Source organism: Urocitellus parryii, unplaced genomic scaffold (assembly GCF_045843805.1).
Source record: "Urocitellus parryii isolate mUroPar1 unplaced genomic scaffold, mUroPar1.hap1 Scaffold_164, whole genome shotgun sequence".
In the NCBI taxonomy this organism is placed as follows: domain Eukaryota; kingdom Metazoa; phylum Chordata; class Mammalia; order Rodentia; family Sciuridae; genus Urocitellus; species Urocitellus parryii.
Genome location: NW_027552152.1, coordinates 363545 through 377491, shown reverse-complemented (window position 1 = coordinate 377491; position 13947 = coordinate 363545). Strand labels below are relative to the sequence as shown.

Sequence of the window (13947 nt, the reverse complement as noted above, 5' to 3'; positions counted from 1 at the left end):
TAAGGCACTAGGTTTGATCCTCAGCACCCCACAAAAAAATGAATAAATAAATGAAGGTATTATGTCCATCTACAACTAAAAAGAATTTTTAAAATATATTGATAAAGGTGTTATAATACTTCAGGTAATTTTTTCTCTGTATTTTTGTCCAAAAATCAGAATTATTTCCAGAATTTGACTTCAGAAATAGAAACAGAATAACTGAATTTTAGAATACATACGAAATCCTGTTGACTATGGCATCTTCATCTTCTTGTTCATCTGCAAAAATGTTTAAAGTATTAATATCCTTTTTCTACAAAATGTTTCACTAATTTACTTAAAAATGTAACAAAAACATAAACTTGAAAAAACAATTACTAAATAGAAATAAAGACTTTCAAAGAGTATTGTGTTTATTTCATCAAAGATCCAAATTTAATTCAGGCAGGATGGCATACAATTAGAGAAGGCAGTGGTATTTTTTAAAATCCTGATTGCATATGTAAATTTAAATTTCCCAAATATTTTCTCTTCAAGAAAATAAAAGTTAGTAGTACCTGAGGGCCAGTATGAAACATACTGTCAAAGAATATTAAGTGAAATAGCTAATGAATTAAATTTTCTGGCTGATAACAGTACACTAAAGTTTTCACTATAAAATTAAAACTTATAATCTTAGAACTCGTCAAATTTTCTATAATTTGAGTTTGTCATTAATAATGGCAATGAGATTCTCATTGAGAATGAGACCATCCTAAACTAATTTGGATACCACAGCCTTTTAAAATATCTTTTAAAACCTCAGTGTTGATGGTGTACTTGGGTCTTTCTGTTACTCCAGTGTCCATCCCTAATTCCAGGCTGCTCAAAAGAGCTTTACAACCAAAAGGACCACAATGCAATAGTCACAGTTAGTTTATACACAACCAATCAATCATCAAGTCTTGGGAGGTACTTTAATATACCCATGCCCACTTCAGTTCTATTCCCAACACCTGCTAAATCCAGCGTACCCTAAAAAATAAGTCTCTTAAATCTTCCTTTCTCAGTCTCTTAACTTTCCTTCTTATCACCCCTGATCTCCCCTAAAACAACGTATTTATGTTCACTCACTCACTCACTCCCCCCTCCTTCTGTGCCCATATCTATGAAATTATGCGAAAATATCTTTTAAAACAGCTAAGATACTATCTCGGATTTGCAGATCTTCAAAATTTTGACCAATTACAGAATCTAGGAATACTTCAGTATGTTCAGAGTCAAGTAATACTACTAAAGTAATACACAAGAGAAAGAACTGTTTCCTTATGTCTCTCAAAAGTTTGACGGTTTTTAAATTGATAATATAATATCAAAGAATCCTTAAAACAAGGAATCCTGCTATCAAACAAGGAATCCTGCTATTAGCCCAGCATCACAGGCTGAAAGTATTATGATTCCTAGAAAACAACTAAGATTTGTCAGAAAGCAGCAAGGCAGTTGCTTAGGTATTTGTGAAATTCTGACCTAAAAGTCTGTGAATTTAATTAGCACAAAGTTCACTAGAGGGGGCGGGGGATACTGGGGCTGTAGCTCAATAGTACAGCACTTGCCTAGCATGCAAGAGGACCTGGGTTCAATCCCCAATATCACAACAACAAAGAAAAGATATCGTGGTCCCACTAGCTAGGTAAGGATAATATAAAGTACTAAAAGGATAGTAGATAACTGAATGCCAATAGTATTATGGAGACTATCAATTCTAGAGTACTTCAGAGGAAAAAAAAAAAGATATTCTAGTAGCTGGAAAAGGATAGGTGGGACTGAATTGACTATTCAAAGTCAGAGCCAGTCACAAGGAACCAAATTGCCTCATAAACTCTGGAATTTCCCCAGATACTAAATAGCCCAGCACTATTCTTAGCTGGGCCTAAGAATTGTGATAAACAAGGACTCTGGTCTCCAAAGGTGATCCTAACAGTAATCAAATTCCCTGGAAGGTATTTTTAGTGCTCCAGTTCAACAGGCACTGTTTACTTCAACCATGGGCATATTCAATACATTACCACACTAACAAGTACCCAGAGAGCCCATGTACCACACTGAGACCAGGAGGCACAATAATGAAAGCTTTAACAAAAATATTTGTACTTGCCTGATTTTCTCTTGTACCTTGTGATGATGAAGTAGGAAACGATGTACAGAATGGCAAAAAGAAGAAAACATATCTGAAACAAAACAAATTTAACACATCATTTACATTTTTTTGCCTTTTTCTTAACTAATACAAGATACATCTTTTAGCATTTATAGGGAAAAGGATTTACATTATACAAAAGTAAAATTTTGGGGCTGGGATTGTGGCTCATAGTAGAGTGCTTGCCTAACACGTGAGAGGCCCTGGGTTCGATCCTCAGCACCATATAAAAGAAAGAACAAATAAAATCAAGTTTTTAAAAAAAAAAAAGTAAAAATTTTAGACATTTTGCTAATATAAAGCTTTGATAAAATACTAATTTATGTGACCTCATCAATTAATCCATTTAATACTATTCCAGGGAGTAAAAATCCCAGTGGAGAGTTTTCTTTTCATAACTTGATCAAATGTTTTTCAAAATCATATGGAGGTGTCAAGAACCAGACTATCACCAACAAGTCTAAGAAGCAAAGTCGATGAGAATCCACTACCTTCTAAATATCAAAACACAGGAAAGCTTCAGTGACAAAGTGTGTGCTGGCAACAAGAATTCACAGATGAATGAAATAGATTCTATTATGTAAAAACTTAACATAAATGAGGCATCACAAATCAATGTGGGGAGCGGGGCGTAACTGTTCAATCCAGCAAAGCAAGCCACCAGGCTGCTTGGAGCCTGCCAGACAGGCTAGGTAGAGGCTCCAGGCACAGCTCATAGTGCAAAGGGGAGCCAAGGTGCATCGGCCCATCCCCCCACGCACCCCCCACCAGCAAACTCATCCACACACACAGAGTGGATAAGCTCTGAAGCCCCATTCCACAACCTCAACCTGCAGTTTCCTGACCTGGCACAAAAAAATGAAAGTGGGACAGACTTGAATGAAAGTTGGGACTCAAGAATTCACCAATATTGGGGGCTAGGGATATAGCTCAGTTGGTAGAGTGCTTGCCTTGCATATAAAAGGCCCTGGGTTCAATCCCCAGCACCACACTCACAAAAAAGTATTGGCCAATAGCGTTACTATGTTTCTGAGCCCTAATTAGCATAAATTTCGACCAATAGCATAAGTACATTTCCAAACCCTAATTAACATAAATTTGGACCAATAGAAGAATTAGGAACTGATGGTGAGTCCCTGGGGCCTACTGCTGTAACACTGGAAGGCATGGCCCACCACTGAGAGCTGCAACACTTCCTGGCTGCAGAGATCTGCACCTGAAGCAGACCTCATCCAAAAAAACTCCATCTCACCTGCTAGTGGAAGAAGAAAATTGAGTTTCATCTCAAAACTCTGGTTTCACTATGATCAATGACACCATCTAGAAAATTACACCTCAAAAATGAAGACTATAAACCATGGGTCAGAGTTCTCCAAATACATATGGAAAACTGACAGAATACAACATGGACCTTGAACAAATGAGAGCATCCACGAGCACCCGCACAGTCCGAGGACCTATTTGGAACACCAGCTACTTAGGAGAACATTAACAGAGACACCACCTTCTCCTAGTAATCCTCAGAATACAGGACATGTGTCATAAGGAAAACCAGTTGTTGCTAAAGAAATGTAAACAGAGGGGTCTTCTAGGAAGGAACTGAGAATAAGGGGGAAATGTTCTACAATGTAACAGAAGTCAGAGTAGGGCTTAAAGAAGAATGGAAAGAAGAGTAACTGAGCAGAGAAAAAGTAAATTATATGGTTAAATTCAGTGCGATGAGTTGATATTTGACAGTTGATATAAAAAGAATTAATATTTCTGAGAGGCTGACTAAAATTCCTTCAATCAACAGAAATTTATTGTGTGTTCACTATCAAGTATTCATTTAAGAACTGGGGACACAGCAGTGAACAAAGCTGATGCCCTCATGAAGCTCATAATCCAGTGGGAAAAATAACAAAGTAAATGATAAAGAGTTAAATTGCAGTGTGTCAGATGACAATCCGTATAGACTTGGGGGAACAGACAGTGCCAGCAGCAGTAGGAACATGCCTCACCAAGAAGGTGACATGTGAGGAGAGAGTTGAGAGAGAAGACACGGTAAGTCATGCAGACACCCAGGGGGAAGTGAGTGAGGCAAAGAAAACAGCAATGCCAAGGGTCTCCGGCACCAGTGGCTCCTGTGTGTTCAAACAATGAGGAGAGAGAACTAAGAGAGGTCAAAGAGTAATGGAGGCCCAGTTCGCACAGACCTTTGTAGGAATTTCTGCTTCCTAGACATGGTAACTACTGTGTTGGTCCTGAACCTGAATGACATGGGAATCTATAGTAAGATTCTCAGCAGAGAGTTGTTGTGATGAGATGTACATAATGTAGACGGAGATGCTCTAGTTGTTACATAGAAAATAAGCGAGAAGAGGGCGAGGACAGAAGCAAGAGACCACACAAGAATTTGCCACAGAAATCCAAAAGCAAAGTCACTTAGACCTATACAGTGGAGGCGTTAAGAAGCGATCAAGTCCTAGGTATGTTCTGAAAGCAGACCTGGAAGGACTTGCAGGAACGAACACAAGGTTCTCAGCCTGAGAAACTGGAAAAACTGAGTCAGGAAAGATCACAAGAGGAGTTCTGGGGTGAAACAAGCACTGCTAAATCTGAAATACATATATTCACTCAAGTAGAAAGGCTGAATGAGCAGTTGGATATAAAAATATAATAATCTATACTGTGCAGGGGAAGGAACTAGGTTAGAAACTTAAAAAAAAAAATCAGCAGATGGTATTTCAGTCCTGAGACTAGATAAGATTTCCAACCTAGGAAAAGAAGTCTGGAAACAGAGCCCCTGGAGCTCTCAAACATTTAGGAGGAATCTGCAAAAGCTGACAGAAAAGCATGGGGGGTAGAGGGGTCAACAGGACTAGGCACTGAAAGAGCCACATGAAGGAAAAGGGAATTATCAACAACAGTGTCAAATGTTGCTGACCCACCAAGTAAGATGAGGACTGAGGATTGACAACTGGGTTTAGCACCATGGAGGCTACTGGCGACCTTGACAAGAGTTGTTTTTCTATAGTAATGGAGGCCAACCCTGGACTGGAGTGGGTTCAGAGGAGTTAGAAATGGCAAGGCAAGTAGATAGTTCTTTCGGAGAGTCATTAGGAAGGAAGAAACAGATGTGAAGGGGAATGTGCAGTCAAGAGGCTTTTTACAAAAGATATAGAAGGTGGAATGAATATGCCAGTAGAGAAAAACAACATCAACACAAGACAAAAGAGGAACTGCTAAAGTAATGTGCAAAGTTGAGGGAGTGATATAAAAAAGTTATCCATAGCAAAAAGGAGGAGGAGGAAGAGAAGGAAACGGAATATCTGAGTTTGGTTACAGAGGGGTAGATTGGTGGTAGAAGCAGAAACATCAGGTCTTTGGCTGGCTTCTATTTTCTCAGTACCATGAAATAAAGTTTATCAAATCAGAGTTGTATATGGAGAAAATGAAGGGCGTGGAGGTATATAAATCATGTGAAAGAATAAATGGGAGTTATAGAGAAATATATAGAAACAAGCAGCAAGGGGAGATTAACTGGCCTTTGAAGTTCCTGGCAAGCCCAAGCTAAAACTCTCAGCAAAGCTCACAGCCTGGTGATGTTGTAAAACTGAGAGCCCAATTCTTAGATGCTAAGGCAGGAACGGGCAGAGTCCTTGGGAGACCTGAGAACCTTGATGAATCTAGCAGATATCTTAATGTCTCTTTACATCCAAGCTCAACAAATAGCCTGCACTTACAGATTTTCATCACTCATTCACTCCTTGGACCACTAATTTGACTTTGCACCTGTCAGCCAACTCAATGGGCCCTGGCAGTGATAAGAAACGACCTAATAGTAAATCACTCTTCATAATTTATTTGACCTCTATGCAGCAACATTTCTTCTTCTCTGATTTTTCTCCCAGCTTCCTTCACCAGCTTCCTTTTTCTGCTGCCTGGACACATAACTCTTCTCTGTAATTTCTGGGCTGAGCACCCCTCTACTCTCATTCCACAGCTCTTGCTAGGTAACACCATCTGCTCCCAGTGTTTTGACTTCAACCCTCAGATATCCCTTGACCAGGTTTGATAAGCATTGGCTAGGGCAAGAGCAAGAGAAAGTGAATGAGGGCCTATGAAACCTAAGAAGATTGGGAGAAAAGCGAAACCAAGGACAAGCTGATGGGCAAGAAAAGCAAAGACGTCAATCAACTGACTAAGCTCATAGCAGAGAGGCAGCTGCAATGAAAGCACTTAACCAAGGAATTTGGAAGAGTAGGTTTTGACCCAAGGATGTTTCAGGATATTTTAAATAGTGTTTGAAGGTGGGTGACAGTTTCAAAAATTCCAGGGAGTTCATGAAGAATTGAAAAATGAAAAAAAGATGAAAGGAATAAAAGGAAATCAAGAAGCCAAAATACAAGGAAGGAAACTAATTGAAAACCATTCATTTAGAAGTAGAAGACTATCAAGTACAAGATTATCAAACACAGGGTTAGTCATTTTCAAATAAAAGATACCCACTATGAAAATTAAAATACCACCATGAAAGACTCAGACCAACTCACAGAACTGGCTAGCCACCTGTCTAATGGCAAAGGTAGACCGGGAGCAGACTCTCCTCTAAAAGAGCATGTTCTTCCAGAAAGACAGACCCACAGAGACAAGTAGAATGAAAGCAAACTGTGATGAGGCACCTACTCTCCCTAAGCCCAGTGACAACAAAAGAAAATTCCTAACAAAAAAGGCGGGGGGGGGGGGACGGGACATTCTGGCCTTCTACCACTAAAAGTGAGGCACAGCTGATGTAAGAAGACAGGCTACTGAGTGAGCATCCTGTGGTGCTCTGAAGACACTTGGCTTCTCTCTTCCAGTCAGGGAAGCAGCAGCCAGGCCACTGGAGCTCAGAGGGAATACTGGGTGCCAGCCCTCCAGGGGATAGGAGAGGCACGCCTTTAGATCTGATTATGATCAAGAACAGGCAGGCATCTGAGTGCTGAGTGATGCAATCACAAGTAACTGACACAACTGTATTGTTAAAAATGGTGCTGGGAAAACTAGATATTCATATGTGGAATGATGAAATTAGATCCTTATCTCTTACCCTGCACAAGTCAAGTCAAAGTGGATCAAAGGCTTATGAATTAGACCAGAAACCTTGGAACTGCTGTAGGAGAACATAGGGTCAAGGGTGGCCTTGTAGCCCAGTGGTAGAGCACTTGTGTTAACCCATGTGAGGCACTGTGTTAGATCCTCAGTTCCAAATGAAAAAATAAAGGTATCGTTTCCATCTAGAATTAAAGATATTTAAAAGGAGGAGGAGGAGAGAGGAAGAAGAAAGGAAGAGAGGAAGGAAAGTAGAAAACATAGGGTCAACATTTATCATGTAGGTGCAGGCACCGACTTCCTCAATAAGACCCTAAAGCTCAAGAAATAAAACCAAGAATCAATAAGTGGGATCTCATCAAATTAAAATCTTCTACACAGCAAAGAAAATAATTAAGAGTATAAAGACAAAATGGGAGAAAATCTTTGCCAGGGGATGAACATTCAGAATATACAAGAACTCAAAAAATTTTTTAAAAAACCTAATCAACAAATGGGCAAAAGAACACAACACACATTCTCAAAAAGAAGAAACACCAGTCGACAACAAATATATCAAAAAAAAAAATGTTCAACATCTCTAATTGGGGAAATGCAAATCAAAAGTGAAGTAAGATCTCATCTCAGCCTGAATGACAATTATCAAGAACACAAATAATAAGTGCTGACAAGGTTGCGGGGAAAAAGGTACACTCATAGAAACAAATTGGTTGGACTAGAAATTAATACAACCATTGTGGAAAGTAGTATGGAGATTCCTCAAAAACAAGAACTGGAAAGACCATATGACCCAAATGTCCCACTCTGATATTTATCCAAAAAACTAAAATCAGCATAGTATAGCAATACAGCTACTTTGATATTTATAGTAGCACAATTCACAGTAGCCAAATTATGGAATCAGCCTATATGCCCACCAACAGATGAATGAATGATCAAGAAAATGTGGTATACATACATGCATAGTGGAGTTTTACTCAGCCATAAAGAATAGAATTATGGCATTCACCAGTAAATGATGGAACTAGAGAACATCATGCTAGGTGAAATAAGACAGACTCAGAAAGCCAAAGGTCAAATTTTTTCTCTCATATGTGGAAGCTAGAGCAAAAAAGGGAAAGAAGAGGGGGCAGGATCAGATATCATAATGATATAGGGAAGAAGAGGGGAACAGAAGGAGATGAGGAGAGAGGGAAGGAAATGAGGAGGAACAACCAAGTAGAGGAAATATGGAATGAATTTAACAAAATTCATAAGTATGAATATACATATATCCTTTTTTAAAAAATAGAGCATTGTAATTACATATTCATATTTGGGTTTTTTCTCATTTCTAGAATTTTGAAGCCAGTTATTTTTTACAAATCAGCATTTTCAGGACTAGGAAGTTTGATTAGTATATTTCAGTTTTGTTTTGTTTTGTATTCTTTTATTTTTTTTTACTTTTTCCTTATATTTTTTTTCTCTCACTTATCTGTTTCCCATGATTCTCTCTTTTCTTCTGCTAATATACAATATCTATTGTACTCTTTCATTCTTCCTTTAGTTTTTACTTCTATTTTCTCTCCTTCTCCCTTATAATCATCACACCCTACATCACTTCTCTTCTCTTCCTGTCCACCATTCAAAATTGTAAACCCTTTTGTAAACTTACTGCTGTTACTGTGGGCAATAACTGATCACATCATTTCTGTTCACTGTGAGAATTAACATTGTAGATGTCATAGCAGGAACGATTTTTGTTTCATACTGTATGTTGTTTGCACTGATTCTTGTTACTGTTTGTCTCCCCCTAAATAGTAAGGTACTAGAAATCTTCAGAGACACTGTAAGTCCACAGGGTAGAAACTCAACTGCCTCAGATCCATACTGTTAGATGGGTAGACACACAAACAATACAAAAAAGCAAAGGAATAAATCGCCTCAGTCAAACCAAGATACTGGAGCAACAGAAGCTATTGACACCACAGTAGAAGAAATGTCAGAGAAGGTGTTCAGAATGATCATAATTAAATTGATATGCAAGATAAAGAATGAAGTAAGTCGTGAAGTCAGAGAGAAAATACATGAAGTGAAAGATCAAAGAGAGATTCTGAAAACAAGCAGAAATCCTTGAGAGGATTTCTGATTTATTGACAGAGTCAATAAACCAAATTTAAAATTCAATGGCAAGCATCACCAGCAAACTAGACCACTTGGAAAATAGAGTTTCAGGCAATAAAGACAAAATATATAATCTTGAAAATAAAGTTGGCCATGGAGAAAAATTGTTAAGAGATCATGAACAGAACTCCAAGTAAGTAATGCTCCATGTATGTATAATATGTCAAAATATACTCTACTGTCATGTATATCTAAACAGAACAAATAAAAAGAAAAGAACTTCCAAGAAATTTGGGGTAACATGAAACAACCTATTGGGATAATGAAGGCTCAGAGATACAAACCAAAGGAATGCACAATCTTTTCAATGAAACAGTATCAGGAAATTTCCCAAATCTTAAGAATGAAATGAAAAATCAAATACAGGAAGCTTATAGGACCCCAAATACACAAAACTGCAACAGACCCACATAAGGCAAATTATTATGAAAATGCCTAACATACAGAATAAGAATAGAATTTTAAAGGCTGCCAGAGAAACTGGGCGTGGTGGCGCATACCTGAAATCCCAGCGTCTCAGGAGGTTGAGGCAGGAGTTCAAAGCAAGCCTTAGCAACTTAATGAGGCACTTACCAACTCAGCAACACCCTGTCTCTAAATAAAATACAAAAAAAGGACTGCAGATGTAGCTCACTGGTTAAGTGACCCTGGGTTTAATTGCCAGTACCCCCCCCCAAAAAATAAATAGATTGATAAATAAATGGCAGCTGGAGAAAAATGACAAGTCACATTTAGAGGGAAACCAGTCTGGATCTCAGTTGATTTCTCAACACAGACCCTCAAAGTTAGGAGGTCTTGGAATAATATATACAAAGCTCTGAAAGAAAATGGATGCCAGCCAGGAATACTACACCCTGCAGGATTAAGCTTTAGAACTGATGATGAAATAAAAACCTTCCACGATAAATAGAAGAATTCACAACTAGAAAGGAAAGGGAGGAACACTAGAGTAGTCAATGAAAAGAGAAAATAATTCAAATTAAAACTAGAAACAAATCAAAATGACAGTGAATAAAAATCATTTCTCAATAATAACACTGAATGTAAATGGCCTAAACTCATCAATACAGTGGCGCACACCTATAATCCCAGCAGTTTGGGAGGCTGAGGCAGGAGAATCGCAAGTTCAAAGCCAGCCTCAGCAAAAGTGAGTGCTAAGCAATATAGTGAGACCCTGTGTCTAAATAAAATATAAAAATAGGGCTGGGGATATGGCTCAGTGGTTGAGTGCCTCTGAGTTCAATCCCCAGTACCAAAAAAAAAAAAAAAAAAAAATAGACTGGCCAGGCACAATGGGACACACCTGTAATCCCAGCAGCTTAGGAGGATGAAATAGGAGGATTGTGCATTCAAAGCAGTCTCAGCAAAAGTGAGGTGCTGAGCAACTCAGTGAGACCCTGTCTCTAAATAAAATACAAAACAGTGGTTGAGTGCCCCTGAGTTCAATCCTTGATACAAAAAAAAAAAAAAAAAAAAAACACAGACTGGCAGATTGGATTAAAAACAAGACCCAATAATATGCTGTCTTCAAGAGATTCACCTCATAGGCACATCCATAGACTAAAGGTAAAAAGATTAAAAAAAAAAAAAAATATCATTCACATGGATCTCATAAACAAGCAGGGGTTTCCATCCTCATATCAGATAAAGTGAACTTCAAGCCAAAGTTAATCAGAAGGGACAAAGAAGGTCATTTTATACTGCTTAAGCAAATTATATATCAGCAAGACATAACAATCATAAATATTTATGCCTAAACAATGGAGTACATGCATACATACATCAAATAAACCCTCTCAATTTTAAGAATCAAGGAGATCACAACAAAATAATAATGGGTGAATTTTACATACCCCTCTCATCACTGGATAGATCATCCAAACAAAAACTATATAAAGAAGCTATAAAACTAAAAAATACGATTAATAATTTAGACTTAACAGACATATATAGAATATTTCATTCTTCAATGACTGAATACAGCAGCACATGGATCCTTATCTAAAATAGACCATATCTTAGGCCACAAAACAACTCTTTGCAAATACAAAATAAAAGATAATACCTTGTATTCTATCTGATCATAATGGAACAAAATTAGAAAATCAATGATAAAATAAAAAATAGAAGCCTCTTTACCACCTTGAGACTAAGTTATATGATATTAAATGATCAATGGAGGTGCTGGGGCTGTAGCTCAGTGGCAGAGCACTTGCCTAGCATGTGTGAGGCACTGGGTTCAATCCTTAGCCCCACATAAAAATAAACAAATAAAATAAAGGTATGCTGTCCATGTAGAACTACAAAAAAAATTTTTAAGGATAGAAAGAAATCAGGGATGAAATTTTAAAAAAAACTTCAGCAGTAAATGAGAATATCAACACAACATATCAAAATTTCTGGGACACTATGAAGATGGTTCTAAGAAGAAAGTTCATTGCATTGAGTTCATTCATCAGAAGAATAGAAAGTCACCAAATAAATAACCTAACATTACATCTCAAAGCCCTAGAAAAAGAAGAACAAATCAATACCAAAAGCAACAGAAGACAAGAAATAATTAAAATCAGAGCCAAAATCAATGAAATTTTTTAAAATTTTCAAAAAAAAAATCAACAGAACAAAATACTGGATCTTTGAAAAATAAATAAAACAGATAAACCCTTAGCCAAGCTAACAAAGAGAAAAAACTCAAATTACTAAAATTCATCATAAAAAAGGAATATCACCATAGACACTACTGAAATACAAGACGAAAATCAAAAACTATTTTGAAAATTTATACTTCAATAAAATAGAAAATCTTGAAGATATCAACAAATATCTAAAGTCATATGACCTACCCAAACTGAGGACATGCCTCAACATTGTAAAAGCTATCCATGCTAAACCCGAGGCCAACATGATTCTAAATGGAGAAAAACTGAAAGCATTCCCTCTAAAAACTGGGACAAGACAGGGATGCCCTCTTTCATCACTTCTATTCAACACAGTTCTTTAATCTCTAGCCCTAGCAATTGGGCAAAAAAAAAAGAAATTAAAGGGATACAAATTGGAAAACAGCTCAAAGTATCCCTATTTGACGACCACATGATTTCTGTATGTAGAAGACCCAAAAAACTCCACCAGAAAACTTCTAGAACTCATAGATAAATTCAGCAAAGTAGCAGAATACACAATTAACATCCATAGATCAATTGCATTCCTGTACACCAATGATGAATCAACTGAAAGAGAAATTAGAAAAATTATTCCATTCACAATCACCTCAAAAAATAAAAAAAAAATACTTCGCAATCAATCTAACAAAAGAGGTGAAAGACCTCTACAATGAAAACTACAGAATACTAAAGAAAGAATTGAAGACGACCTTAAAAAATGGAAAGATCTCCCATGTTCTTGGATAGGCAGAATTAATATTGTCAAAATGGCCATACTTACCAAAAGTACTACACATATTTAATGCAATTCCTATTACAATTCCACTGACATTCTTCATGAAAATAGAAAAGGTAGTCATGAGATTCATTTGGAAAAAGTAAGAGGCCCAGATAGCCAAAGCAATCCTTAGAAGAAAAGCAAAGCAAGAGGCATCACACACCAGACTTTAATTTATACTACAGAGCTACAGTAACAAAAACAGCATGGTACTGGCACCAAAACTGGCATAAAGACTAGTGGAATAAAAGACACAGAGACGAACCCATATAAATACAGTTAGTTTCATATTAGACAAAGGCACCAAAAACATACATTGAATAAAGGACAGCTTCTTCAAAAAATGGTGCTGGAAAAATGTATATGTAGTAGAATGAAATGAGGCTCCCATCTCTCACCCAATTCAAAGTGGCTCAAGGACCAAGGCGTTACACTAGAGACCCTGCACCTACTAGAAGAAAATGTAGGCCCAAATCTCCATCATGTTAGCTTAGGAACCAACTTCCTCAACAAGACTCCTCAAATGCAAGAAGTAAAATCCAGAATGAATAAATGGGATGGAATCAAACTAAAAAGCTTCTTCACAGCAAAGCAAACAATCAAGAATTTTAAGAGAGAGCCTACAGAATGGGAGAAAATCTTTACATGCACCTCAGAGCATTAATCTCCAGGATATATAAAGAACTCAAAAAACTTAACACCAAAAACACAAATAACCCAATCAATAAATGGGCAAAGGAACTGAACACACATTTCACAGAAGAAATATAATCAACAAATATATATGGAAAAAAATGTTCAACATCTCTAGCAATTAGAGAAATGCAAATTAAAACAACACTGAGATTCAATCTCACTCCAGTCAGAATGGCAATCATCAAGAATACAAGCAACAATAAATGTTGATGAGGATGTGGGGGAAAAGGTACACTGGTACATTGCTGATGGGATTGCAAATTGGTGCAACCACCATAGAAAGCAATATGGAGATTCCTGAGAAAACGTGGAATGGAACCACCATTTAACCCAGTCATCCCACTCCTAAGTTTATACCCAAAAGACTTAAAATCAGCACACTACAGTGACATAGCCTCATCAATGCTTATATCAGTTCA

At 37.3% G+C, this 13947-nt stretch overlaps 1 long non-coding RNA gene across 1 annotated transcript in view; it reads right to left on the bottom strand.

The window, feature by feature from the left end:
• Nucleotides 1-215: 215 nt before the first annotated feature.
• LOC144251718 (uncharacterized) overlaps nt 216-13947 on the bottom strand; it is a 37523-nt gene continuing 23791 nt past the window's right edge. The window contains exons 2-3 of the long non-coding RNA XR_013342736.1: nt 2117-2189; nt 216-261 (exon numbers count right to left, since the gene is read on the bottom strand). This is a non-coding gene — a long non-coding RNA (uncharacterized LOC144251718). The remainder of the gene's footprint in view (nt 262-2116; nt 2190-13947) is intronic.